This window comes from Chlorocebus sabaeus, chromosome 1, assembly GCF_047675955.1.
Source record: "Chlorocebus sabaeus isolate Y175 chromosome 1, mChlSab1.0.hap1, whole genome shotgun sequence".
In the NCBI taxonomy this organism is placed as follows: Eukaryota; Metazoa; Chordata; class Mammalia; order Primates; family Cercopithecidae; genus Chlorocebus; species Chlorocebus sabaeus.
Window position 1 is genome coordinate 95128181 of NC_132904.1, and position 27351 is coordinate 95155531.

Consider the following 27351-nt stretch of genomic DNA (forward strand, 5'->3'; position numbering starts at 1 on the left):
TACTGGGGCTGGCAATTAGCAGTAACAAATACAATTATATGCTCATTTAACAAATCGTTAATCCTTCGTATTTAAAGATAGATTTTCAAGCCTCTTTTTTCATTTTTTTTTCTGCTTCTGTTCTTTTGAACAATCATCTGTACGTAAGACTCAATGTATATGATTTGTATGTGTGTATGTTTGTATGTTTGTATGTGTGTGTGTGCATCTGGGTAAATCAGAGCACAACGTAGAACGGCATTATTCACTTAGATTTATTCCTTGGAATGATCATGGCAGAAATCTCTTAAATGTGTAGGAAAAGTCACTACAGGTAAACTTTAATATTATGAACCACGGGCACTCATCAATAATGTATTCTTTCCTTTCCTTTTTAAGGACTTGGCTATTTCTTTCCCACTGTATGAGCTCAAAATTTGTTTGTTGAGGTGAAAACGTATACCTTGGAAACAGAATATCACAATTTTTAGAAGCATCTAAGTACATTTTATTTTACCTAATTTTATTCAACAGATGTTTTGATAGGTTAATTAACTGATTGCTTTCTGAAAACTAGCAGCATAAGAATTGAGAAATCAGATTGTTTATTTGGGCTGATAACTAACAGATTTTCTGGAAACTACTCTCAGGCAGTTTCTGAGAACCTTTCTTCAAAGCCTTGATAGAAGGCAGCTGGCCTTTGAAAATGCACTATCTGAAGTATGCTGTAAACTCACAGGCACCTGTAGGCACAGATGATCCTTCTATAATGTGAATTACTGGGGACAGACATTCTTGCATTTTGTAGTTCTGAGATTTACAAGAAAGGAAGGTCCCTTTGAGCAGGAGCACACAAGGTCAGTATCACCTTCAAGTCCCTTATTTTAGGGACTGTGCCACTGGTGCGAAAGTATTTAGTTGGGGAAAGTGCTTCTAAAAAGAGGAAGAGGTTTTGATAGCCTAACAGCCTTAGCTTTTGCTCTATATATGTTTTTGTGTGATAGGTTCTCACTAAAAAAAAAAAAAAAAAAAAAAAAAAAAATTACTTAAAATTGCTGTATTTTTCTCAGAGTTCACATATCTGTGATTTTTTATCTAACAGAACTCAGAGCTAGATGCTTGGGGAAATGTCTTCAGCAAATTCATATGAATAAGAAAAACTGGGTTTTGACAGATTTACTGATAGAATATAAAAAGGGACCTGAAGGAGGCAACAATTTCGACAGATTTTGATGGGGGGTTGAGGGGGTCAAAATTTTGAAAGTTTTGTGAAAAGTCAAATTTTTACCTCCTCGTCATTACGACAGCCACTGAGCTAGTATTAAATAACAGTGGGGTGTAATCCATGATACTAGTATATTTCAGGGCAATAGTAGAATGTATTTAAAAAACAAGATTCCCACGCTGAGAGTATATAAAAAGCACAGACAAAGTTTCAAACATGCATCATAATGTATAATTGTTTTCATGAATATTTGATGTATTTATTTTTAAAGAAAATAATAGTACTTGATTGTTGAAAAAATTAAAGCAATAAAATTTCAAGATATATACTTCCCACCTCTCAGTCAGCTAAAGAAATAAATGTTCATTTGTACATGTAATGTTCCAGATTTTGTTCTTAACCATATTAATATATTTCAGACAATATGATAGATTGGATCTTGTATTGCATTTTCACTGGATAAAATACTGTTTGCTACAATATTGCCACTTTTTTTGGTTTGCTACATTTTATCTTTTTCACTCCTAATCTCAGCCTTTTAAATTAATAGGTATTAAGAGTCAAGTATAATGTCACCCTCTACAAATTATATCATGAATATACAATTCTAATAATGTGTATGCACAGATATATTTGTATCAAGTTACTTATAAAAGTCTATTCTACTGTTTAGGTTCCCAGCAACTCCCTTTTCATGTTTCACTATAAACTATTGACAGAGACAGGAGACAACCAAATGCTGCCCAGGTGATTGTGCACAGGAGGTTTGCCTAAACATGCCCATGGTGAAAAATTCTGTAGTTTAACACATGTGAGTAAGGGAAATAAATCAATGTGGAGTGGCTCAAACTAAGGACCCACTTGCTCACGGGGAGAATGGGTTGGAACCACCAGGAATTTGTGCCTTAAGCAGTGGGGAGGAGCCTGGCTTCTTCAGCTCGTGTGTGGCAGCCTGGTATTCAATCTGTGAAGGGGGAGCCTGTTAGCACGTGCCCTCTTTTTTTTGCCGAGAGCTTTCTTTAAATAAATTCTGCTTTCCTCACCTTTCAAAGTGTCCACGTAACTAATTTTTCCTGGTCATGAGACAAGAACCCAGATTTTAGCTGAGCTAAGGAGCAAAACATCCTGCATCATAATGAATATCCTCCTGGAGCAAAAGAGAAAAGGATAATTCTCTTTATTAGATGTATCCTATTCCACAGTATATGTGTAATAAAATTTATTAAGATGGTTTTTAAACTCAATTATTATTATTCTTTCATTGCCACTGCAAACTTAGTACATATTGCCTTACATACTGATGCTTTTAATTCTATAGGATAGATTTTTGAAGGATAGGATTGCTATGATATAATTACATAATATATTTTCATACTACATTCCCCAAACTATATACAGTCATTAATCTCCTAGAAGAATATATTAGTTCTGACTCACTCACATTCTTGCCAGACCTTGATGTGGTTATGTATAAATTTCACTCTCAAATGTGAAAATACATCTTCTTATTTATCCTTGTTCAGTGTCAATATATGTCCAATTAAGAAAAATCATTAGTAAGCATAAAAATATTGTTTGGTATTGGTTACATTAAACCATATAAGCTTGATTTAAAAATTAATTTGCTTCCTGTAGAAAACTTTATAGTATCTTTTGAAAAAGAAATGTACAAAGGTAAAACTAAGAATAAACAGTTTTACTATGAAATACTGAGGCTGATTTGTAAAATATATCATTTATGCTTATTGAAATAATGCTCATTTTTTCTTTGAAAACTGGTCTAAGAAATTATTAGTACCAGAAAGATTTTGAGGTTAATACTTCTGTTAATTTGATCATTTCAAGCTTTTCATTAGTCCTCATATAAACATCTTCACATCACTTTAATTATTCTAAAAATTACTTATAAATGCTTTTACTAAATTATTCTATAGCAAGAGACTCCTAAATGGGGTGACTAAACTCTTTATTTGGAGGATCATATCAAAAAGAGTTTCTCTAGTGTTTAGACTGCATTTTCCATTCCTCACCATGCTAGTGTCATTATAAATGCACATAATTCATCAACTTTATTAATAGCAACATTTAGAGCTAACATGGTTTGGTGCAGACAATGCTTGGTGTTCACACCACATTTTGGGGGCATAGAGAATACATTAGCAGTCCTCTCTTGCAATAATATGTGGAGCAAGTGAAGTAATATTGTATTGACGACTAGAAGGTGGACAGAAGCCATGAAACTAAGGCAAGGCACTTCAAGGCTTGTCTACTTAAACACCTCACAACCATCCAGCTTCCTTTCTCTTCTGTGGCTACCTTGAAGCCCTGTATTCCAGATGGCATAGGTAAAAGAAGGAAGGGCACTCTGAGGTATGTGGGGGACAGCTGTATGTGAGAGATATATTTTTAGCGTGTTAATCTTTTAAGAATTGGGGTTTTATATGTTACTTCAGTACAGTCTATCTATTTTGACTAAGACATATTGTTTGGAATATCTTTGAGAGTCTGACTTATTTTTGTCTCAAACCTCATATCTTTAACTCCTCAGCCTACATCACCAGGACTTGAAGGACAGCAGCACATCTTCAGTGAGTACCTACTATGAGGTAATCACTACCTCACACTTTGCTTCTCATGATAAGTTGTCATCATGTATTACTACTTATAGTGTTTTGAATATCCTTTTTTGTTCTATTTTTTTCTACACTGGTCTCTATCTAGAACATTCATATTGTCTTTCACTTCTATATCATTTATTCTTTTGCTGCTATTACTTTTATTTGTTATATACTGGGATAGGGTTGGGACAAAATAATAACCAAACCTAATAAAGCAGTAATAACCAAACATAATAAAAATAAAATATAACAAAACTGTTTTCCTGAGAATCTTACTGTAACGCTATAGGATAAGTTCAGTACCTGTTTGGGGGCATTATGAAAAACTCCATAATAGTACTCTTTACATCTCATTTAATTATCTGGGTTTCCATGAGAGCAGTGACCATGCCAGTCTTGTGTATGCCTGTGGAAAATACTTGGCAAAAAATAGACTTTCCATAAAAATGAGTTGATTCATAAATTACTTTTTATTTGCAAAATATGAAACCTCAGCACATAGTTGTTTTTGAGTAGTTTGCTTCTGTAAAATGATTCCATTGATATATCACTTCACAGAGAACAATAGTAAGAAATAAACTGATGAACTGGGAACTATTTCTTTCTTTACAAACTGTCAGAGTTATGCTTTTATATTTTTCTTTAATACCTAAAATTATGTTTACAATGATAAGTATGTTTACTCACTGTAATAATTTTTCAAGAAATATTTTATTCAAAAATCTGAAAATTCATTTTATACTTATAAATTCTGTCTCCACAATTTAAAATAACTAATTGGAAAGTACTGAGTGAATCATTAACTTTTTGGTACAGTGTCAAGAAAGTTCTGATTTTCTTCATAATGCATGCTCTACATAAACCACATGTGTATTAAAAGTTGGTAAAAATTTGTTTTTCTGAAAAAAATTGTCAAGGATATATATAAAATATTGTTTGGTTAAAGCAAAAACCTCTAAATTCTTATAATCAAGGCCCCTGTAGAAAATAAGGACAAAGGAAAACACACATGATACACACAACACATGGTCACACACACACTCTCATCTACCACTTAATGGTTTACAATATCTGTTAGCAAGGCTCCAGAGGAAAGAGGACTAGCTCAGAATAATTAGGGCTTCAAAGTCCTTATCTAGGTTTTTCAGACCATTCAGAGATGTCCTTGTCAGATAATTCCGTCTATGACAAACTAGTCAGAGACTAGAAAAGTGCTGCCTTTAACAACAACAGCAACAATAACAAAAAAATCCAACTACGTATAGTACAGCTAAATGGAAAAGCAAGCACACATTTCAAAGTGTGTATCTGTCACAAAATGTGTTTTCTAAGACTTCTCCTAAATGCTAAGAACAGAGTTGCCCTTTTACCTGACTGCTCTGCCCTGCCTGACAATTTACTGGACTACTAGTTTCATAAAGATGCTAACTGGGCCCTTCCTCTGTTATTTGGATTCATTACGAACAACTGACACTTGAGTCTGCAATTGACTTACTTCTTAGACTTCAATAGTTTTTTTTTTTTTTCCCACATGAATATGTTATAGTTGATTCAACATGTTTTCAATGACAGAAAATGTGAGGTAAAAGACCATTAAAGGCACTACCTTATTTACTGTATTCATCAAGTTTATCTCTAGGGCAAATTATTTTACCTCCTGAGGGCACACATCTGACAACAGGCAGCACCCTGTTTGTGTTCTGATTTGCTAGAAACACACTGATGTTTAATGATGTCTGAGTTGCCACAAAAGGCATTTCCATAGTCACTGCACGAGTAGGGTTTTCATTCTGCATAAGTTCACTTGTAAGGAAGGAGCTGTGACTCTCCATTACAGGAATTTTCAACTTGACTGATTCTACCCATTTCTCTTGTGTGCATCTTCTTATGTTTGACAAGGTTTGGTGAGTAGAAGAAGGCTTTCTCACAATCACTGCATCCATAGGGCCTCTCTCCTGTATGCGTTGTTTGATGTACATTGAGTACTTTGTGGTGAAGCCTTTTCCGTATTTGTTGCACTCATAAGGTTTCTCTCCTGTGTGAATTATCAGTGGATAATGAGACTATATTTGTGTGAATAGGACTTTCCACACTCAGTCCATACAAAGCGAGTCTTTCCTGTATGACATCTCTCATGTTGTATGAGCCATATTTTCTGGATGAAGGCTTTACCACATTCATTGCATTCATCGGGTTTTCTCCTGTATGAGTTCAGTGATATATAATAAGAGTGTACTCTGTGGTGAAACCTTTACCACATTAACTGCATATGTAAGATTTCTCTCCTGTGTGAGTTCACTGATGTATAATGAGAGTGCATTTGACAGTGAAGCCTTTTCCACATTCGCTGCATATACAAGATTTTTCTCCTGTATTCTGATGTACAATGAGATTGCTCTTCACGGTAAAGCCTTTTCCACATTCACTGCATATATGGGGTCTCTCTCCACTATGGGTTTGCTGATGTACAATAAGGTAGTGCTTCATGGTGAAGCCTTTTCTACATTCACTGCATATATAGGGTTTCTCCTGTGTATGAATTCGCCCATATACAATGAGATTGATCTTCACAGTGAAACCTTTTCCACATTCATTGCACACATAAGGTTTCTTTCCACTACAAGTTTGCCAATGAGCAATTAGATAGCGCTTCATTGTAAAGCCCTTTCCACACTCACTGCACATATAGGATTTCTCTTCTGTATAAGTTTATTGATGTGCAATGAGAATACACTTCACAGCAGAGCCTTTTCTATATTCATTGGGTATATAGATTTTGTCTCTTGTATTAGTTTTCAGAAGCTTAGTGAACAGGACACTTCTGGACAATTTCTCACGTTGACTACTTTCCAGGATTCTCTTCTATATGAATGTTCTCGTGGTAAATGAGCTGAGACTTCAGAGGAAGGTTTGCTCACATTCAATGAATGCATGGGGTTTCTCAATTTTCTGAGTCCTCTGATGCTTAAATACTTGGAATTTAGAATGGATCTGTTTTGCATTTTCAGAAAATCTAGTTTTGGTATTCGTACGTTCATACTCACCATATAGAAGGGTTTTCTCACCTCCAATAAACTCAAGGTTATTTATTCCATGTTTTCTCTTCTGGTTGATTAAACTTAAACTCGATTTCAATTTTTTGCTGTAAATGTCAAATGTATTATGATTTTGCGCTAGAGGAAAATGTGTCTTGCTGAGATGTACAATATTTCTAAATGCATTCTGTCCACTGCATTGCTGCACGCTCTTCAGAAATCATTGGTTTGGAGAGCGCTCTTGCAGATGACTGTCAACTTTCCTGATTCCTGGACAATTTTTATTCTGGATTTTAGCATCTGTTATCCATAGTTCTCATCCATGTGCCAACCTGGAGAGTGCATCTGGTTTGCTAGTTTGATACCCCAGTGATACCAAGTGGTTATAGTTCTCCACCATCGCAACCTGGTACAGGTCCTTCTGAGCAGTGTTCCAGGAGCTGCCACTCCTCCCAGCTGAATTCCACAGCCACATCCTCCAGGGTCAGTTATTCCTGGGTCTTGATCATTTTCTTCGCCAGGGTCAGTTATTCCTGGGTCTTGATCATTTTCTTCTGTGTTCAGAAAATAGTGGATAACATGGACGATACATCTTTGTCTCTTCTGCATTTGCCATGAAGTTTTCCTAGTCAGAAATATTAGTGTCCAGGTAAAGTTGTCCCCAGAAATGATTGATATCCAAAGCCAGCAACCTCCTTCTTCTTCCTTCATTGCTTCACTTGAGTTCTCTTGCTTCTGGGAGCCGGGAATTGAGGGCTGTGCTGGAACCTCTCCAAACACTACTGGCAGCGACAAAACGCCGCATCCACGTAGGAAACCGCTTCCTATTCAGACGCGCTCCTGCGCGGCCTACGGGACGCTGAGCGGCGACGACGATGGAGTGATTGAGTCAGGCAAGGGCCACGGAGCTCGCCAGGGATCGACTGCGGTCGCTGCTCTGCGAGGTCACATGGCTGCGTCCACCGCAGCGTTTCTGACAGAAGCGGCCATAATGGCTATGGAAATCACTCTTGACCACCTCAGTGCCTTTCTCTCTTCGTTGCGAGGGACACTCAACAGCGCTGGGCTAACCACGTAGGCTTTAAGAGTCGGGTGCCCAGCCAAGGCCAGCACAGCGCAGTGGCATTCTATTCAGCGGGCTGGGGGAAAAAAGATGGCGGTGCCCTTTGTTCCAATAGTTTTAAAGCACATAATTTAATTTGTATCTGGGTGACCCACAGCCACCTATACTGTGAGTGACTTATATGCAACTGAAACATATCTGCAGTTTTATATATTGGTATGCTTAAAAATATATGTTGTTTTGCTTAAAAACAAGATAGTTCTTGTTAGAGTATTGCACTTGAGTTGTTATCAATATCCTATAAAATTTGTGATATAAAACATAGGCACATAAATATTGCTTTAGAAATAGAGTTTTATATCACTGAGAACACATTTTGGAAACTTTGCTATGAGACTCTTTCAAGTAAAGATCCATATATTGAAGATTCCTTAATTTGACTTAGTGTGACAAAAAGCAATGGCAATATAATATTCTAAAATGACTTTGGAATCAAGAAAAATTGAACTTGAGATAGAGTAATACATCACAAAATAATCAAAAGAGACATTAAAATATAGGATAACAGATAGTATCTAGAAGAAGATGCAATCAAATAAATCATCTTTACTGTAATATTACAAATGTACTAGGTAATAACATATAAACACATATTACTTTTTTTTTTTTTTTGCTAAGGAGTAGGATTTTAACAGAAGTGCAGGAAATGAAAAAATAACTGATAAAAGTCATGAAAGATTGATTGCCATAGAAAAGTAAGTATGATTTTCTTGAACATTACCAAATAAGAAGGGTATTGTCAGTATGCTGTTGTAACATGATGTCCAGACTGCCTGCAAGACTCAGCCCTGTGCAAGAGAGCAGATGATTAGAAATAGGAGACAGCTGTTGGAATATTGAACCAGAAAGTGATGCCAAGACTGAAGCATTAGTAATACATTGCTGAAATCTGAGACTTTGAAATAATCAAGGAGAGGAGATTAAAACAAAGGGGCGTTAGCACAAAAAGAGAATAAATTGAAGAGTGAAATAAAGAGTTGGAGGAAACGTGAGAGAGGAGTTATCCATAGGTATAGCTGTTGAAATATTGGGGTTGTTTGCGGGTGTGTTTCTTTCTTTTCTTTTTTTTTTTTTTTTTTTTTTTTTTGAGATGGAGTTTTTGCTCTTGTTGCCCAGGTTATAGTACAATGGTGCGATCTCAGCTCACTGCAACTTCCACCTCCTGGGTTCAAGCGATTCTCCTGCCTCAGCCTCCCGAGTAGCTGGGATTACAAGCATGTGCCGTCATGCCCCACTAATTTTTGTATTTTTTTTAGTAGAGATGGGGTTTCACCATGTTGATCAGGCTGGTCTTGAACTGCTGACCCTAGGTGATCTGCTCAACTTGGCCTCCCAAAGTTCTGGGATTACATGCATGAGTCACCGTGCCCAGTCACAGGTGTGTTTCTAAAGGACCAATTTTAATGGAAAAGAGGTTACTAATTCTGATATTGATTAATTCAATGAATCAGTAAGATTTATTTTCTCATTTGTAAAGCAGAGGTTGTATTATATACCTTGGTGAGTTTTGTGAAAATTAGAATTTATTTATAGCTCCTCAATATTGATAGCTATTGTTAAATGTCTGACTTCATTGATCAAAATATTCACCAAAAATATTCATAAATATCTACCATTCTTCAGATACTCCATTAGTGCTAGGGGTTTGAAGATAAATAAGATGAAGGCCTACCTCTCACAGGGTCCTGGTCCAGCAGGGAGAGACAGATAAAAAGGATGAACTGAAGAAATAATAATCTGCAACAAAATATTATTACATAGGGTCAATACTAGAAGTGAGTATTTGGTGCTATAAAGGTACAAAACAAGAAGTAGTCAACTTTATATTGGGCAATAGAGCTTTGAAATTAACATTCAATGCAGTCTTACAAAATTAATTATAATGGAGAGGGGCTCTTTACAGTAGAGTGTGTGCAAAAAAACCCATAAGCACAGAGGCATGCAATGGCCTCATAAATCTGGGAACTACAATCAGCACAATGAAGATGAAGAATGAATGTGACTGAGTAAAGGAAAAGATAAGAAAATAATGTAAAGCTAGGGGTCATATTATTCAGGTTTTTGTATGATATATTAAATAGGGCTGCATTTAAAACTAACTATGATTAGCAGTATGAACTAAATGAGGATAGAGAAGTAGATATAAATATATAGCAACTCCACTTTCCTAAGACTGCAAGAGTTGCTTTATTCCCTTCATTAGGGCACTTCCATCCAAATGACACAGAATTTGTTGTGGTAGAAGAGACATTATGTGACATTTGCTGTCACTCTGGATAGGTTTAACTAAATTCACACATATCCTCTGACTTTGTATCAAATGCACCATAAGGGCTTCCTTAAAATGACTCAATTAACTATGGACCAATGTTTCCTGGGCAAAGATAGCTTTCAAAGGGACACATCAATGTAATTAACTACTATAAACCTAACTTGAAACATTTAGATAGTAAATATAAAATGCTTGACTATAGCAATATGCTTTGGCCCTATTTGGACGTTTTCTTAGAGTTAAGGATGTAGGTAAAACTCAAAAGATAGAACTTGAAGATAAAATGCGATCGAAAACTGAGAGTAAAAATTTGCTGAAAAATTATAGGATATATAAACTACAGAAATAATTTAGATACATTTTTAAACTGGAAATATAAGACATTTCTATAAGTAGGTATTTTGTTAATCTTAGAAGGATTCTAATTACTCATCTCTTCAAAACTTATTCATTATGCACCTATCACTAAGTGCCAGATGTTGAGTGATGCTGATTTGACAAAACATGAGCCTGCTCCTGCCTTTGACCCTCTACTTAAAATTCACTTGTTTCATGTAGCTACATTTGTAAATCTCTTCAGATCTCTCTGTTAGGTCACCTTCTCAGAGAGACTTTTCCTGACTGCTTACATACAGTAACAATGACCACTGTACATACGCAGCCCCATCACTCTTCATTCCTCTTACCCTGCTTTGTTTTCCTTCATAGTAATCATCTGGCATTCTATATATTTACTCATTTATTCTTATTATGTCTTTCCTCCCTGGAATTCACAGGGTGGATGTTGTTTTCACACTGTTCCTTCTTTCCTTTCACATAGTTAAAAGGAAGACCTTGCCTCTCTCCTTTCTGAGACTAGTCATTTCCTCTGGATCTTGCATCCCATTTTCTTTCAGACTGAGGTCCCTTCCAAAACAGGTGGTCAAGTGGCAAAAGGAGAGGCAAGGAATTAAAGTAACTCAAGAGTGACAATTTAAATATGTTGAGTCTGAAAAAAGATTAGGATCCACAGTTATAATGGAGGGAGAATCAGATATAAATAATTGAAGTGCAAATATTTTTGTGAGACCTCCATGAATTACAGTATAAGCAGAAATGTGACATTCTTACATTCTCTTGTAATTTTCTTATTTTGTCTAAAAGATAAAATATTTTTGCTTTTATTTTGAATGATACTTTTCTTCACCATATTGCTATCATGGAAGTGTGAGATTAAACTCTCTACCTACTCCAGACTCCAGACTGCACTTTCAGAGCATGTTCTTTTTTCTTTTTTTTTGTCCTGAGACGGAGTCTCACTCTGTCACCCAGACTGGAGTGCAGTGGCCCGACCTTGGCCCACTGCAGCCTCTATCCCCCTAGGTTCAAACAATTCTCCTGCCTCAGCCTACCTCTTTTTCTGTTATTAATGACATCAACACTCAATTCTCTTATTGTTTCTGAAGATTTCAAGAGAAGTCTGATATGGGGCACAAAAGTGCAAGACATTTGGTTAGTAACTCCTAGATGATTATTGTATTAGTTAAAAATAAAACAACTGATATGGAGGGTGGGCATGCTGGTGTTAACTGAGTTATCTCATGAGTGTTCTCAGTCAACCTCAACCCATCTCAAGATATATTTGATCATGAGATGTGTTGGGAAATCATCCTAAATGCTTTATGTATAATGTGTTGATGCCTTGAAGTATAAGGAGATTGGAGGAAATGTCAATTGGATTGGAAAAAACAAAAAAAAACAGGTTCCTGGACACCATTATTGCCTTAAGAGTTTTGTACTCAGCAAGTCTATGCCCTCTATTCTGTTTTGTCACATTGTGATTATCAATACATCAAGGAGTTCTGTTGAATTCCAATAGAGCAACTACTAGAGTTGGCTCACTACTTTTGCAAGTAGACTATTAAATTATTATCAGTCTAACTAGCTGCCTGGCCATGGAAGGTCCTACAAATACTCCCTGTAGGAGAAGGGTTGGATATAGTTTTCACTTCTGAAGATGAACCTAGTCTTACCTCTCTGACAATGTAGTAGACAATTTTTTAATCTCTGTAAGAGCAATTGTCTTTCTTCCTTCTAATTTCTGTTAAAGGTGGGTTATTTTCCTTTACAACTAAATGGAACAAAATATTTCTGGAATACTGAAATCCTCTGCCAGATCAATTCTGTCTTTTCTGTTCCTTGTTGGGAAAAAAAAAAAAAAATGCATCTTCTCTTCAGTAGATGGCTTTCCTCCTCTAATTTCTCTCATAGGTAAGCACAAACTTTAGGATATTTTATATCATTATCTTTTACTTCCCTTTTTTATTTAATGGAAATCACATTTGACTCACCTCACATACTGCTTTGTCCCACCGAAAGAATTTTGAGCATTTAACACATAATGTTGGCATCACTGAGCTCCTTAGGGCTCTATACGGTAGATTTCAGTTATTTATTGCTGTACAACAACTCTCCCAAACTTACTGCTGTAAACAACAATAATCATAAATTGCTAAGAAATATGCAGTTCAGGTGGAGTTCAGTGAATGCATCATAACTCTTGCTCAAAATAGTGTCATAAGAGGTAGTTTGGAGACTGGAGGTGTGAGTTGATCTCAAGCCTTGCTCAGGTTCTGGACGTCAAGATTGATTATCACCTGGGGCCATCAGCGAGAACATATATACACAGTCTCTCCTAACAGCAGGGTGGCTAGACTCAAAGGACAAACATCTGAAGATACAATAAATGGAAATTGCCAGTTTCTTAAAGCCTAGATCCAGAAAATGGCAGTGTATCACTCTGTTCCCCACTGGCCCAATAATTGTAAAGCCCAGCTTCCAGGGGAGAGGAAAGAGGAATGACAGAAAATATTGAGTCCATGTGTTCTAACTGGTCAAGTACTTATTCTAGAAACATATTATTTATATTCCTCTTACATACTAAATACACTAATCCAATGACAATGTACCAGTCCTCCTTATTCAGCCATGGTTTCACTTTCTAAGGCATCATTTATCCGTGTTCCACTGTGGTTAGAATACAGGAGAGTATAGTATTATAAGACATTTTGAGAGAGAGAGAGAGACAGACAGACAGAGAGAGAGACAGACAGAGGGAGAGAAAAACCACATTCACATCACTTTGATTACAATTTATTATTATAATTGTTCTTTTTTATCATTAGTTATTGTTAATCTCATACTGTACCCAATTTATACATTACATTTTATTATAGGTATGCATATCTAGAAATAAACATAATATGCACAGTGTTTGGTAACATCTGTGGTTTCAAGTATCCACTAGGGGCTTGGAATGTATCTCTCATGGATAAGGGAAGACTACCGTAGTCCCCCAAAAGTCTCATTCTGTTAAAGTACTTGTCTCAGGGTTGAGTTTCAGAACTTTGTCATTTTTATCAAGCCGGGGTATAAATAAGACTCCTTCTGTGTGTTCCCTGGTATAACTGCTCAAAAACACTTCCTCTTGACACTATGACCCCAGGATTAAAGAGACAAGTTTTCTGCTCCCTACATACCCATTATGCACTGACATTCAAAAGGACAGAAACCAGAGGCATCGAGCATTCTCTGACCCACTGAAGTTCTGAAGTGAGTCATACACATACGTATTTCCAATTTCTTGACTCAGGACCTGTGAATGATTCTTTCTTACTTCTGCTTTTTACATTATTGGTTCTACCTTTTGAATCATCCTATTATTTAATACAACTACGAAGAAGTTGCCTTTTCAATCTACTCATAAGAAATTTGGCATCCACAGGTCTCTTTTCACTTTGTACTGTCTCTGTCTCTTTTAATCCAAGCTGATCATGCTTCTATCGGTACAGTTTTCTTTAAAAAGAAAGCTTGTGGTTCCTTTATGAATCTTCACTGCATTAGGAAAAAAGACAACAACCATAGATCTCTGCAAGACAGGACTTCCTCAATACCACACTCGCTGTGAAGCTGTAGCTGAAAACCCTTAAGATTCTAAGAAGCCCTATTGTTTAAGGGGAATATCTGTGAGGCATGCTCCTAAGCTTTTAAGAGGACCTTTTATGTGTAAGGTCTGTGAGGCACAGCCTTCGATCTTTCTGAAGCCTTAACAAAGAGTTTCACAGTCATGCCCTTGGCTTCATCTTTAGATCATGTTTTCCTAAAAGTGCATGGGCTTGATCTCTGCTCTGAGATCTTTTCTTATTTTGAGAATTTCCTGCTGACTATAGAGGCTGGGAATAACAATGAGTTTTATTTTCAAACCCAACAAGCTTTGGCTCCTTTATACTTAACTATTCTGTTTTTAGCTTATATCTATCCTACAATATTTTATCATAGGCAACTAGAAGAGTAGAAGAAGCAAGATGGCACTTTTAATATTCTAACTGGAAATCTCCTCTAGATCATCAGCTTCATTAATTGTTGTTCCTACTTTCCACATTACTGGAGGTGACACTATTACCAAACTTTCTGCCACTACAAGTGTCCCTTTTACTCTAGTTTGCAACAATATTCCCCTGCTTTCTTTGACCACTTAATCATGACCTGCTTGAGGTTCTTTAGGTTCTATAGTTCTTTAGAAAACTATAAGTTTTTATTAAAAGTCTCCCAAATGCCCTTTCAGTTTCCACGTGTAACTTGATGTCAAACTCAGTGTCTCATGTTTTAGGTGGTTGTCATGGCAACATCCCACTTCCAATTTCCAAAATCTGTTTGAGTTACCTAATACTGCATAAAACCACCCCAGAATGAATGCCTCTAAAACATCCATTTATTATACTCATAAATTCTATAGATTAGGAGTTGGAAAGGGCACACGAGAGGTAGCTTTTCTCATCCCATGATATCTGGGGACTCAGCTGGGAGGATTGAAGGCATGAAGGGACTCCATGGCTGGGACTAGAACCATCGCTTTCCAGTAAAATTTTCTATGATGACAGAAATATTCTCTATCTGCATGGCTCAATTTAGTAGTCCTAGCTACATATGGCTATTGAACATGTGACTAACACTACATTACTTTATTTTCAATTAAACTTAAATTTAAATAGTCATATGTGCCTAGTGGCTACTATCTTAGGCATCACATGACTGATGGCTTGTGTGCTAGTACATTCGGAGGTCGATTCTGGCTGTCTTCCAGTTTCTAACCTATAGGTGACCTCACTTTGTGTTCTCTCTCCTTCTTCATAGCACATTGATGAGGTTCAAGAGCAAGCATTTCAAAAGGATCAGAGAAGGTTATATCACCTTTATCACTCAACCTCAGAAATCAGACAGCACCAAGTCTTACTTAATCACAGACCCACTCAAAATCACGAGTAGGAAACACAGGAAATATAGATACCACTTTAACACCATGTTTTATACAGAGCATTTGACATGGGAGATCTTGTTGAGATCATCTTGGAAAATACATCTGCCATGCCACACATCCTAGTAAAAGGCGAGGGGGTGGGTGGGGTATGTATGGCTTATCCTTACCATTCTACTTTCCTAGATTCTAATTTTTATTCCTTAAACCATGTAGTTAATTCATATAGCCTGGATTATTTTGTCAATTTTGGGATTCCTAGTAGACTTGAAAGTTATTAATTCAGCAGAAGTAAAATAAACCTCTGTTCATTAAAGTGAGCAGGTGTGTCTTTATCTTGGGCAAAAGAAATGTTTCAACACTTTAGAGCAAAGGAAAAAAATAGGTCATAGAGCATACAGGCTTCCCCAGAGGCCTACGTTCCCCTCATAACTGTGCTGCTGATCAATGTTCATAATCGTGTGGGACAGGAATCAGGAGAGCATGCGTATCTCTTCACAGGATACTTTCTCTCTTACCAACCAAGGGATCATATTGTTAATGTGTTACATTTTTTAAAAACTCATTTTTTCTTCATATCACTGAAAAAATAAATGAGGTCCTGGATATTGAAATGTTCACAGTACCCAAGTATCTAATAAATCATAACATAAGGGTTTAGAAGCAATGGGAAATCTTCTCAGAGGATGATCAGGCCATGGCCTAGCACCATATTACATATAAAATGCATTATATTGTAACCTGATGATACTCACCTGGCACATAAGAATCAAAATAACTCCTTTCCTATGAATCCTTTTTAACAACATAAAGCATATTTTTACTGTTTCTTCTATGCTGTATGATAATTACAGAGCACTTGGTTCATACTCAATATTTGGTTGTAACATACATATTCTATATGACACAATTATAATTTTGTATCTCACTTCCTATTTGACAGTGAAATCATAAGAAAAAGTGATGGCATCATATTTAATGTAAATCCAGAATTCTCAAGATGCCACATATGGAGTAGAAACACAGTAAATCTGAAATGATCTGGTTGTATTAATGAATAAGCAAGTATATTGCAAACTTATGTCTATAGCAAAATGAAAGACACTGTTCATGGTTGCTCTCAAATTGTTTGTTCCTGATATATAGTAATACACATTTACTTGAATTGAATTATCAGGCAGTGCCTTTAGAAAGCTCCTCTAAAAGTTACAGAAACATCTTAAAACAATGACCGACGAGGTCATTAGATCAAAATATTTATATAAGGGGCTTTTACCTGGGGCTGTAAAAATCATGCAAATAAACATTTTTTTCACATATAAAATTATCAAGCAGACCATGGTTAAATCAATTAGACTTTACCTATCAGGGAGGCTTATAACATAATGTTTTATAAACTTGAGGAAACAGGCATGTATTTATTATATATACAACTATATAAAGACAGCTATATAAAATGGTAGTGGTATTTTTAGTAATAAAATACTTGGTAGAGATAAATATAGATTTATCTATACTTATAAATCTATAATTTTATTACTACCAAGTAATAAAATACTTGGTAGAGATAAAGATAGATTACTGATAATACACATTTTTAGTTATTTTTAAATTTTCTCTTAACTGAAATTGCCTATGCTAGAGAATCAACAATATTGTATTAATTGCAAAATTAATTGCATTAATGTTGCAAAAATTTTCAGCTTTCAGAATTTGAATTCTTCTTTTCCTATTTTTTTAAAAGCTCAAAGAAAGTAACAGTAGCATCCTAAAGTCTCTTCTTTAAACTTCACAATGTTAATTAAGTTAACCCCAGATTCCCCCAATACTGAGAGTTCTCTATAGTTTTAAGTTAAATATTTTACTATGATGCATATTGATTTTAAGCCATTTCAATAACTTCTAAAATATCATACAGAAAATAAGCTAGTAAATGTGAAGATAAAGCACAATTATTTAAAAAATACACCTGTAGAAGTCATAGCATTGTATATTCAAATGTCTCTAAGGACTGAATACCAGTGATTGAGAGAGTGTAGTTAACAGAATGAGTGAAGTGAATATGTCAAATAATTCAAATGTATTTAAAAGGTTTTGAGAAAACAAAGTATATTTGGTAGTACATTTTTGTCCTGTAGGTTACCAGTTTATGTTTCCTTACTTTCCTTAAATTTATATTAAAAAATATAAATTTTATATTTATAAAGAAATGGTGTACCTTGGCCGGGCGCAGTAGCTTACACCTGTAATCCTAGCACTTTGGGAGGCTGAGGCAGGTGGATCACCTGAGGTCAGGAGTTTGAGACCAGCCTGGCCAACATGGAGAAACCCCATCTCTACTAAAAATAAAAAAATTAGCCAGGTGTGGTGGCACACACCTGTAATCCCGGCTACTTGGGAGGCTGAAGAAGGAGAATTGCTTGAACCCAGGAGGTGGAAGTTACAGTGAGCTGAGATTGTGCCACTGCACTCAAGCCTACACTGCAGGAGCGAGACTCCATCTCAAAAAAAAAAAAAAAAAATTAAAAAAGAAATGGTGTACCTATGTGTACATTTATGTTTGTGTTAATGTATTTGTACAAGTTTTCCCTTACACATATTTTCCGTTATTAATCACTGAATTATGTGATAATTTCTGATTCTTACCTGTAGTGTCACAAATTAAATCTACTTAAAGAGATTTTGTATTTAAAATTGTCTTTACAATTAATACATATTCACATTTAAGAAAAACAAATAGCACTAAAATATTTAAAATTTTAAAAAATGAACTAAAACCACAATCCTCATATGCTTAATTCTTGTTTTTACTTTTTTCTTCTGAAAACAATTATTAATATGTATTTCTAAATGATATATGTATGTTATTATTGATTTTCCAAGTTTAAATATTATAGATATCATTTTTTAATCAGGAAGATTATAATAAACAACAACATGTCATCCCACATGAACTTTTTCTGCTTTATAACTGAAACATAAATTCATCACATATTTTCTAAATGAATACTAAGCATTTATATCCTGAAGATCATTAAGATTAGAAAATATTATTTGTAGCTTGTATGATATATTTCCTTTTTTCTGAGTAATGATTACATTTTTGGTTAGTTTTATGTATAGCACAACTTCATTTTCAGCATTTTCAAGCAGTGAAATCAACATTTTTGTTTCTCTTTTTTCTTACAATATTTCTGTTTCTCTTTTTTCCTTTTTTATTGATTTATATTTTTTAAGACATACCATCTGTAGATCTCTCTTCTTCTGCGCCAATTTCAACTAGTTTTGTTTTGTGATTGCTGCATTGCTATTTTCCTGAAATTCCTTCTACCAACATCTTTTCCCTTTTTTGGACGCCATGTTTTCTAGATCTCCTGTAATTGTTTTACCTGACAGATTTACAAGTTACATCTTTAGCTTGTTTTACCTGATGGGTTTACAAGTTACATCTTTAACTAGCTCCCTGAGTAAGACAAAAAGGGAGATAGTTTTTTTTTTTTTTTTTTTTTTTTTTTTTTCCTGAGAACATACTGTTCTAATTTTATATTTCATACTTACCTTTGATTGACATGAAGCTGGTGTATAAGTCTACTTGAAAGCCATTGCCTTCAGCATTTGCTCTTCTTGGAAAGTTTGTTGATTTTTGTTTGTTGATAGGCTTTCATTGCTGTTTTTTCACTTTTCTATTTGTAGATTTCTTTGTGTCATGTGTTGTTCTTTTGATGGGTGATTGTTGATCATTTTTGAAATTTATTTTTATTTATTCATTTTTAGTCTGGAGACAGGGCGTGACTATGTTTCCCAGGCTGGAGTGTGGTGGCTAATCATAAATACGATCAAGTGCACTGCAACCTCCAACTCCTAGGCTAACAGCATTCTCCCTCCTCAGCCTTTCAAGTAGCTGGTACTACAGACATGCACCACCACAACTGGCTTTCTTCTTTTTTAAATTATGTTATGTCTTAATATATTTTCTTATTTGGTGATTTTAGTTATCGTATTATTTCTTCTATTGTCTCTGTCATTGTTACCTTTATTTTACTTTATTTTTAAAAAACTTCTGTTTTGTTTTGTCCTTTAATTTTCCTATTGGCAATTCTATGGCATGTGTAGAGCTTGTCAGTTCATACACCACTCAAAGTGAACTGGTAGAAACTTAACATTTTAACTTGGAATCTGTTATTTTTTTTTTCACTATGAATTTAGAAATAAGTTATATATTTATTATATAAAATATATATAGATTATATATGTAGAATATATATAATTGTACCTGGAGACCATAATCCTGGTACCAGTGTTCTCATAGTTGATAGAGGAAGAATCTTAGAGAGAATTAGAAGTATCTGAATAGTTAATATACAATCCATCACTTGAGCCTGTTTTCAGAACAGCATCACTCCTGCTTTCAGGTGTATCTGGTATCTGAAAGTACAGAGATCTCTGTATCAACCTCACAAGAACACAATGTTTTGTTTTTCTTGGGATGAGGAATGACCAATCACCTCACCAGAAATTTTGGAAGAGGAAATCTAAATGTCAAATTGCTTCTTAAAATTGATTTTCAAAAGATCTTCCTGTTAAAGCAGTACCTCAAATCCTATCTTCTAAATTTCTTAATCACTCTAGAGTTCTATGGCAAAACTTGATTTTTTCTAATGAGCTTTATAAGTTATAAAAACTCCATTTGTCCTACAACATCCATTTTCTGTTGTTGAAATTTTACAATTTTAGTTATTTGTTTTGCTTAATTTTTTGTTCTTGGAAGTTGAAAAATCATAACATTAGTTCTCAATCTACCATATGGCTCAAACCAATCTGGCAAAAATAATTAATAAATTATGGCCATTCATTAATATTTTCCTTCTAAAAGGCTGGTTAAAATACTAGCTAGTATTTTTAAACTAAGAAAATACATTTCCCTGACTACACTAATTAACTGAGAAAACAGTTACCAACTCCCTCTTCCCAGTCCCCAAACATAAGAAAATTTACAACAGAGAATGATGAAAAGATAGAGATAATGCAGTTATTATTACTGCAGTGAAAAAAAAAATTTGGAGGAAAACTAAAGTAGGAATAACTTGCAACATAGAAACATCAGTTGTACTCAGTGAATTATCTCTAATCAAGAGGAAGAGTGAGGACGTATTTTGTGTTTGCTCACTTACATGACATCACTTTCTTATAGTATTTCAACTAAGAATAAGCATTATTATTCTTCATAACATCTTCCTGGTCAAAAAGGCAGCAAAACCTTAAACAGGACCTAGTATGCCTCCTTTCAACTTTCTACTAAGGTATCTATAAATATACAGAAAATTGAAAAAGTACTACTACCTGCCCAATAGAAAATCTACAAAAACGTTCTCATCTCATTGCCACTAAATATATAAAATTCAATGAATAAATAATAAAATTATTTTGAAGGGAGAAGTTGGAGAGGCCTTAGAATGCAGAAAAATTGAGAAAAGAGTTAATACGGAAAAAATAGAAGAACCAAAAATAACAGTGATATTATATCTAATTAATTGTAATAGGAGCTGTTTTTACTTGATTAAGAATATGGTTCAGTCTGCAAACACACAGAGGTTACCAAATTTTGAATAATTTTTAAAATATTGAAATGAAAGCAAAATCTCTGACCAACATCCAGGCAGAGATACTCAAAAATTTAAAAACAGTACTACAGTATGATCCAATAACCCCACTTCTGAGTATACAACCAAAGGAAATGAAATCAGTATCTCAAAGACATATCTTTATTACACATTCATTGCATCATTATTTACAAAAGCCAAGATAAGAAAAAACCTGTGTCCAAAAAAAAGTTGGTATATGTAAGCTGGCTCAGGTGGCACTTGCTTGTAGTCCCAGCTGCTCAGGAGGCTGTTATGGGGGAGATTTCTTGAGCTCAGGAGTTTGGGACCAGCCTGAGCAACATAGTGAGGCCCTATATGTTAAGAATTTAAAAAAAAGAGAGAGAGAAGAAAGAGAGAGAGAAAAAAAAAAAGAAAAAGAAAGAGAAAGAAAAAGAAAGAAAGAAAAAAAAGAAAGAAAGAAAGAAAAGAAAAGAAAGAAAGAAAGAAAGAAAGAAAGAAAGAAAGAAAGAAAGAAAGAGAAAGAAAGAAAGAAAGGAAAGAGAGAGAGAGAGGGAGGGAGAGAGGGAGGGAGGGAGGGAAGGAGGAAGGAAGGAAGGAAGGAAGGAAGGAAGGAAGGAAGGAAGGAGAAAAAGGAAGAAAAGAAAGGAGAGAGAGAGAGAGAGAGAAAGAAAGAAAGGGAAAAAGAAAAAGAGCGAAAGAGAGGGAGGCAGGAGATGGAAGGGAAGGGGGGAGGGAGGGAGGGATTAAAGGCTGGATGCTAAAATGTGATTGTGTAATTCCACACATAATGGAATATCATCCAACCTTAAAGCAAGAGGAGACACTGGCATTTATTACAACATGGTAACATAAGTCTAAAACAACATGATACATTAGCCTAAAAATCATTATGTTAACTGAAATAAACCAGACACAGTGACAAATACTGTATGATTTCACTTTTCAGTGGAATCTAAAAATGTTGAACTATAAAATCAGAGAGTACCATGGGCTGAGCAGGAGGAGCGAATGGAGAGATGCTGGTTAAAGGGTACACATTTTCAGTTATAAGATGAATAAAGGCCGGGCATGGTGGCTCCTGCCTGTAATCCCATCACTTTGGGAGGCCGAGGTGGGCAGATCACCTCAGGTCAGGAGTTCAAGACCAGCCTGGCCAACATGGTGGAAACCTGTCTTTACTAAAAAATACAAAAATTAGCTGGGCATGGTGGTGGGTGACTGTAATACCAGCTACTCAGGAGACTGAGGCAAGGAGAATTGTTTGAACCAGGAGGGCGGAACTTGCAGTGAGGTGAGATCGTGCCACTGCACTCCAGCCTGAGTGACAGAGCGAGACTCTGTCTTAAAAAGAAAAAAAAAAAAAAGTTTTATAAATTCTGGTGATCTAATATACAGTATGATGACTATAGTTAATAGTACTGTGTTACTATTAACAGTACTATTAATAGTATTGTGTTGTGTCTGTGTACAGACACAGACACACATATACAATGGTAAGTATAAGCAGTGTGGTTGTGTTAATTTGACTGTGGTAATCATTACACAATGCATGTGTATATCGAATCATCACATTTTACACCTTGAATATATACAATTTTTATTGGTCAAATAAAGCTAAAAACCAAGACCTTTGATGATGAGGTGTTTGTATTTCTGTGCCTGACTTATTTCACTTAACATAATGTCCCCCAGATTCATTCATGTTGCCATAAATGACATAATTTCATTCTGTTTTATGACTGAATAGTATTCTATTGTGTGTTTGTGTATATATGTTTGTGAAGGTATGAATATATGTTATATATATACACACACACACACACACATACATAAACCAGGAGATATTGCCATTTATTACAACATGATAACATATTTATGTACAGGAGACAGTGTGATGTTTCAGTGCATGTATATATTGTATAATACCACATTTGTTATCCATTCATTTGTAGAAGGGCATTTAGGCAGATTCCAATTTTGGCTTTGATTAGTGCTGCAACAAATGTAAGTATGCAGATATCTCAACATAACTGATTTTATTTCCTTTGAATGTGTACCCAGTAGTGGGATTGCTGGATCATATGATAGTTCTATTTTTAAATTTGTGAGGATCTTAGATTCTCTTAGATTCTGTTTTCTATAATGGCTGTACTAATTTATATTCCCACCAACAGTGTGTATGAATTCGCCTTTCTCCACATCCTCACCCGTACTTGTTATTTCTTGTCCTTTTGATAATAGCCATTCTAACATGGGTAAGATGATATCTCGTTGTGCTTTTGATTTGCATTTCCCTGATGATTAGTGATGGAGAACATTTTTTTACATATATCTGTGGTGACTGTTTCTGTCTTCTTTTGAGAAAAATGCCTATTCACATCTTTTGCCAATTTGTTAATTTAGTTATTTACTTGTTTTTACAATTGAGTTGCTTGAGTTCTTTATATATTTTGGATATTTATTTATTTATTTATTTATATTTTTTGAGACCGAGTCTGCTCTGTTGCCCAGGCTGGAATCCAGTGACACCATCACATCTCACTGCAACCTCCGCCTCTTCGGTTCAAGTGATTCTCTTGCCTCAGCCTCCCAAGTAGCTGGGATTACAGGCACACACCACCATACCCGGCTAATTTTTTTGTATGTTTAGTACAGATAGGGTTTCACCATGTTGGCTGGGCTGGTCTGAAACTCCTCACCTCAGGTGATCCGCCCACCTCGACCTCCCAAAGTGTTGGGATTACTATTATGAGTCACTGCGACCGGTCCGTATTTTCGATATTAACACCTTGTCAGACGCATAGTTTGCAAATGCTTTCCCCTGTTCTGTATGCTGTCTCATCATTGAAAATAAAGGATGTTTCCTTTGCTATGCTGAAGAATTTTTTTTAATTTTTATTAATGTATTTATTTTTAAGACGCAGTCTCGCTCTGTCACCCAGGCTGGAGTGCAGTCCATGTTCTGTGCTCACTTCAAACTCTGCCTCCTGGGTTCAAGCAATTCTCCTGCCTCAGCCTCCTGAGTAGCTGGGATTACAGGCTTCTGCCACCACACCGGGCTAATTTTTGTATTTTCAGTAGAGACGGGTTTCACCATGTTGGCTAAGATGATCTTGATCTCTTGACCTCATGATCCACCCGCCTTGACCTCCCAAAGTGCTGGGATTATAGGTGTGAGCCACCGCGCCCGACCTGAAGATTTTTAATTTGATATAATCTGATTTGTCTGTATTTGATTTTGTTGCCTGTGCTTTTGAAGTCTTACTCAAAAAACTTTGTCCAGGCCAATTTCATGAAACATTTCCACCATATTTTCTTCTAGCAGTTTTACAGTTTTGAGTCCTATATTTAAATCTTAATGCACTTAGAGTTGCTCTTTATATATGCAGAGAGATAGGCATCTAGTTTCATTCTTCCACACGTGGATATTGCTTTCCTGGTATCATTTATTGAAAATACTCTCCTTTTCCCAATGTATGTTCTTGATAGTTTTGTCAAAAACCAGTTGGGTGAAAATGTGTGGATTTATTTTGGGGTTCTCAATTCTGTTCCATCAGCCTGTGTATCTGTTTTTATGCTACCACCATGCTGTTTTCATTACCACAGCATTGTAGGGTATGTTGACATCAGTGTGTGATGTCTCCAGTTTTGTTCTTTTTGCTCAGGATTGCTTTGTCTTTTCTGTTTGCATTCACAATCTTCCAGGATATCATATATTTTCAGGGTCCTTATTTTTAAATGGCAATATTTTTTAGGCTTTGCTCATAGACTCTCTCAAACTATATTCATTAGACATGTATGATATATTGAATATTTAGTTAACAGTGAGTTTGCTTTCCTTAAATATATTCTTGAAAAGGTGACTGTATCTTCAACTTATGAATAAAAGTGGTTACACCTGGTTGCTGCCCTACGTTTTTAACTTGAGTGATCTGTAGTTTCTTCTATGGCACATATTTAATTCAGGTATTTCCTACTCCACATACGCTGTAATGAATGAAAGGAAGATGTTTTAAAACTCTGTTTCAGGAAAAGAAAATCAAATTATTAATTTCTGTTTAAAAATGCAAGTTAAAAACTAGCTTCCATTCAGTAGCATGATGACTGTCCCTGAGAATCACCTTTATATATACTCAAAGAGCAGAAGACAAGGAACATTCATTGTAAAATTCTCACGCACAATCACCAGGTAAGCTAAAGAATAGCGAATTTTTTGGATCTAAAGAAGTTCTTAAATTACCATAAAAATAATTATCAGGCTAAGAATAATTAGTCTTTGAAGCAAGACTGAAATGTCCGCCAGAAGTTTGTGATTTTTAATTGTCTATAGTCTACCTTCAGCAAGTGAAAAAAGTCCAAATTGCTTTGGGCCTTTTAAAATACATTTTATATTATAGTTATAAATAGTTAATTGTTGTATTTTCATTACTAAACTTTGACTAAATAGAATATCCCTCAATACCTCATCAACCATGTATAGTAGGACTGGGAATTTTAATCATAGGATAGACACACCTAACTTAGAGTAAATATGACTAATAAAGTTCTTGGTATGGTAAAAAAAAAAAATACAAAAATATGGAAAGAAAATGTTCAGTTTACAAAATATCAAGAATTTGTTTTGTAGAAACTGTCTAGCACCCGAAGCAGATTTATTTGTGTGTTTGCTCACTACAGAGGCCTTCTTATTCAGTAGCTTGCTTTGAAAGCAATAAGCTTAAACTGAGAAGATTAATAATAAAGTCTAAAAATCTGAGTTTTACTGGAACAGTTCATATGATTTTGGAATTTCTTTGCAGCACTAGTAAAGCAGCTTTTTTAAAGAGAACGAATTGCAGGTATTTGCTTAATGGGTACAAAAGCAAATGGAAATTTAAAAATTCAAGAACAAATCTACACTCTCTTATGAGATTTGAACCAAAGTTGACAGAATTTGAAAATTCTATCTAAATAAATGAAACTTACTTCAGTGAAAGCCTACTCCATGATTAGGCAATTCATTGCATGCTAAATTATAGCATTCATATTTCAATGACATCTATAAGGTGGTAAAAATATTCAACAACAAGAAGGCCAGTGTTATTTAGGTTTGATTATGTAACATAAAAATAATGCTGCCACTCTCCACATGCATTTGAAGTTATAACAGGACTTACATTAATGCAGTATGTGTTGCTTTGGAAATCAACCTTCCAAATATAACTCATAATAATCAGCCTCACCTACTACTTTCTCACCATGGTGGTGTTTCTAACCAAAGTGTTTAAAGCCCTAGCTGTTATTGAATGCATACCATAAGAGATGGAAATCAGTTTAACACTTAAAAAGAAGCCTCTGGATGACAGATCAATGTAAACTGAATTTATTTTTGTTCCTTAAAAAATGAACAAAATTTGCTTGCTCATTTCTACTAATACACGTACAGCAATAGGCTGTGTCAACACCACAGACAGACAGTATTACACATTTTATCCCACTTAATCTAACTGGGAAATTTTTAAAGCTATCATTTATTATATCTATATTTAATTTCTGCTTGTTGCTGAAAAGAACAAACTGTAAAGTATTTAAAGAGGTTAATTCTGAGACAATAAGAATAATCATAGCCCAGCAATGAGTCTCAAAGGCTTCTGGGAAAGTGTGCCCCAGGCGGTGGGGTTACAGGTTGGTTTTATACATTTTAGGGAGATAGAAATTACAAGCAAAGACATGACTCAATACGTGTAACATGCACATTTTTTCAGCCTAAAGAGGCAGTATATCTTCAAGTGGGGGCTTACAGGTCATAGGTGGATTCGAAGATTTTCTGATTACCAATTGATTGAAAGAGTTAAGCTTTGTCTAAAGTCTTAGGTCAATAGAAAGAAATTATTCAGTTAATATATGGGAGTTTGTGAAAGCCAAAGTTCTTTTTGCATAGCTGAAACTTCCAGGTATCAGCCTTCAGAAAGAATACATAGTAAATATTTCTTTTTCGGCCTTAAAGGGTGTTAGACTCTTAATCTCTCTGAAATCTGTGAAAGCCTTAGCTGCATTAATGGAGATTCTCTACAGATGCAAATGTCCCCCATGAAAGATGATTTTGCAAGGCCATTTCAAAGAGATACACTTTGGTATAAAATATTTTTATTTTCTTCACAGTCTTCTATCTGTCATGTGATGATATACCAGAGTTAGGCTGAAATTTGTTATCTTATTGCCTC

At 35.2% G+C, this 27351-nt stretch overlaps 1 pseudogene; it reads right to left on the minus strand.

Annotated features, from left to right (window-relative positions):
• Positions 1 to 5622: 5622 nt before the first annotated feature.
• LOC103248296 (uncharacterized) lies at positions 5623 to 7366 on the minus strand (annotated as a pseudogene).
• Between the last annotated feature and the right edge of the window lie 19985 nt (positions 7367 to 27351).